Source organism: Eurytemora carolleeae, unplaced genomic scaffold (genome assembly GCF_000591075.1).
Source record: "Eurytemora carolleeae unplaced genomic scaffold, Eaff_2.0 scaffold530, whole genome shotgun sequence".
In the NCBI taxonomy this organism is placed as follows: Eukaryota; Metazoa; Arthropoda; class Copepoda; order Calanoida; family Temoridae; genus Eurytemora; species Eurytemora carolleeae.
In genome coordinates, this window is record NW_019397460.1 from 116,316 (window position 1) to 118,960 (window position 2,645).

Consider the following 2,645-nt stretch of genomic DNA (forward strand, 5'->3'; position numbering starts at 1 on the left):
GATGGAAAGAGGAGTGGGGGTAACCCTTATATGTTGGAGAGGGGTGGGGGTAACCCTTATATGTTGGAGAGGGGGGTTACCCTTATAAGGTGGGAGGGGGGTTACCCTTATTAGTTTGAGTGGGGGGGTTACCCTTATATGTTGGACACTGGGGTTACCCTAAATGATGGAGTGGGGGGGTTACCCTTATATGTTGGAGTGGGGGGGTTACCCTTATATGTTAGAGAGGGGGGTAGGTTAACTCGCCTATGTTGGAGAGAGGGGGGTAACTCTCATGTTGGAGAGGGGGGGTTAACTCTCCTATGTGTGTATCTTCCACTGAACCAGATGTGAATTATCAGAGCACAAGAACTGCTTCATGTCAACACTTTTTATAGTGAACAACAACTTTTTAGTCCCTATTTATTTCAATGAAACATTCCAGCTTCAAGGCTCCTAGCCCCATCTTTTTCAACCCCCCTCCACCCATGCACCAGCCATATATACTTCATTCTGTATCATTTAAACATCTGATGTTTTGTTGATTTAAATTTAAAAATTGGTTTTCACAAATATTTTGGAGTATACTTGAAGTGCAATATGCTTTTTAGCCCTGAATAGATGAGGGATGTTTTTAATAATAAACGTTTTCAAAACAATACCTCCCCCCCAACGCCTCCCTCCCCCTGCTTCCTGTTTTTATACCTCTATACCATCCTACATTAATTTAACCTTTGAGTTTGCTTTTCAATATTTTCACCCCGTCCCCATTAGTCATATACCTTTAAACCCCCCCCCCCCATCCCACTCCCTTCCATGGTCATATAGGGTTAAAAATCAACTCTTTTCATCAATTTACAGTTAATCCTTATCTCCTTATCTCCTTACTCATTTTTATTTTTAATGGTAATTCATCTTTGTTTCTTGGTGTGTCTTGTTCAGTATTTAAGGTTTAATCTGTGGGTTTAAGTTGTATGACTTTTTTAAATCAGAAATAGTTTGTATATAAGATGTCCACTTAATATCACAACTGAGAGATGCCTTAAAAAGATTTCGGTTTTGACTTATAAATGATTTCATGAACCTAATACTATTAGTTAATACAGCTAGACTCTTGCTAAAATTCATAAAATGTAGGCATTTTCAATGGAGGCTTCTCAAAAAACATGAAAAGTTTCAAGTCGTACTCCCGAAATCTCCAGATAAGACAGATTTCAAATATCAAAGGCGACATTTTAGGCTTCTCTCCATCCTCATGTGGCGTGGAACATCTTGTATTCTGCCTCATGTTCTTCGTTTAATGTGTACCACCATCCCCCCGTCAATGTATGAGGATGTTTCCATCCAAATTTTGTTTTTTTTCGTTTGTCATTTTGTTTCCCGTTTCCTGCACATATCTCGAGTTACCCCTAGAGTCCACCTTTCTTGGAAGCATATTTGCCCTCAAGCAAACATGTTTCCGCTTTATCCCCCATTATTCCACATCAATGTTTAATATGAATTCTATAGAAATTTTATTTTCTTGTTTATACTTTTCAAATGTGTNAATCAACGTTTTCATTTGAGTTTTTGTTTGTCTTTGTATAGAAAACGAGCTTTTGATTCATTACTTCAGCTATTTCTAAGATTATTAACACAAAAGATTGTTTTATACTAAGAACATTGTATTTTAACAATCGGAAACTAGGATGTTATAGAATCATTTGTCAGATGGAATTAAGAAAACGTGGGTTTTTTAGATGAATGTAATGCTAGCTTGACGATTGATTTTATGAGAACTTGATGTTTGGTTTTATGAGAACTTAATGCTAGCTTGACGAGATCGATTGGTTTCATGCTAGCTTGACGAGCTAGATTGGTTGATTTATGAGGACTTGATGTTATGCTTGACGAGATAGATTGATTTTATGCGAATTTTATGCTAGCTTGACAAGATGAATTGGTTTTATGAGAACTATATGCTAGCATGGTTTTATGAGAACTCGGAACCTGACTATTAGACTTAGACCATGGTTTCTTGCAGATGATTTTCTGCATTCTTATCACGCTTGGATCTTTTTAACACTGTTATTTTCAAATCAAGCCTAACAAAGAATCAATCATAATACATTTCGTTTCGTTTCACAGGGGTTGATATAAATCATAATAATTGTTGAACAATGATTTTTTTTTACAATTTATTGATATATGATTGAATGCTACTGGAGTTTTAGCTAGAGTAGATTATATATATGAATTAATGACTGATTTTTTTTAGAAATGAGTTTAGGATGGGGGGGGGGGAGCCTATAACATACTTTCATATCCTTCATCCCTCGAATTTATTTTCAAGAGCTTCCGTTCTATTCATGTATTTTTTCTGTGAACCCCATTCCCCCACCTTTCATATTATCAGTTTAAACAGAATTTTACAAAAATCTTCAGTTCATTTAACTTTGACAATATTTATTGTATACACTAACGCTTGAAAGCTCTTATCCAATCAACATTTCCCCCTTTTTTGCATATATTTCCCCCTCCTTCCCCCCCCCGGCCCCCCGTTTTATATGTGTCAGGTTAACCCTAAACTAAAGGAATTTCTACAGCTGGTTCCAATTTTCACTTAACAAGTAAAATTCGAAATTTTAGTCCATAAATTTATGTAGACGGTGTATAGAGGGACAAGT

General features: G+C 36.3%; 1 protein-coding gene across 1 annotated transcript in view; it reads left to right on the forward strand.

Moving 5' to 3' along the window:
* Nucleotides 1-2,645, forward strand: part of LOC111714416 (uncharacterized) — a 32,673-nt gene that overhangs the window by 15,246 nt on the left and 14,782 nt on the right. The gene's annotated exons all lie outside the window — the stretch shown is intronic.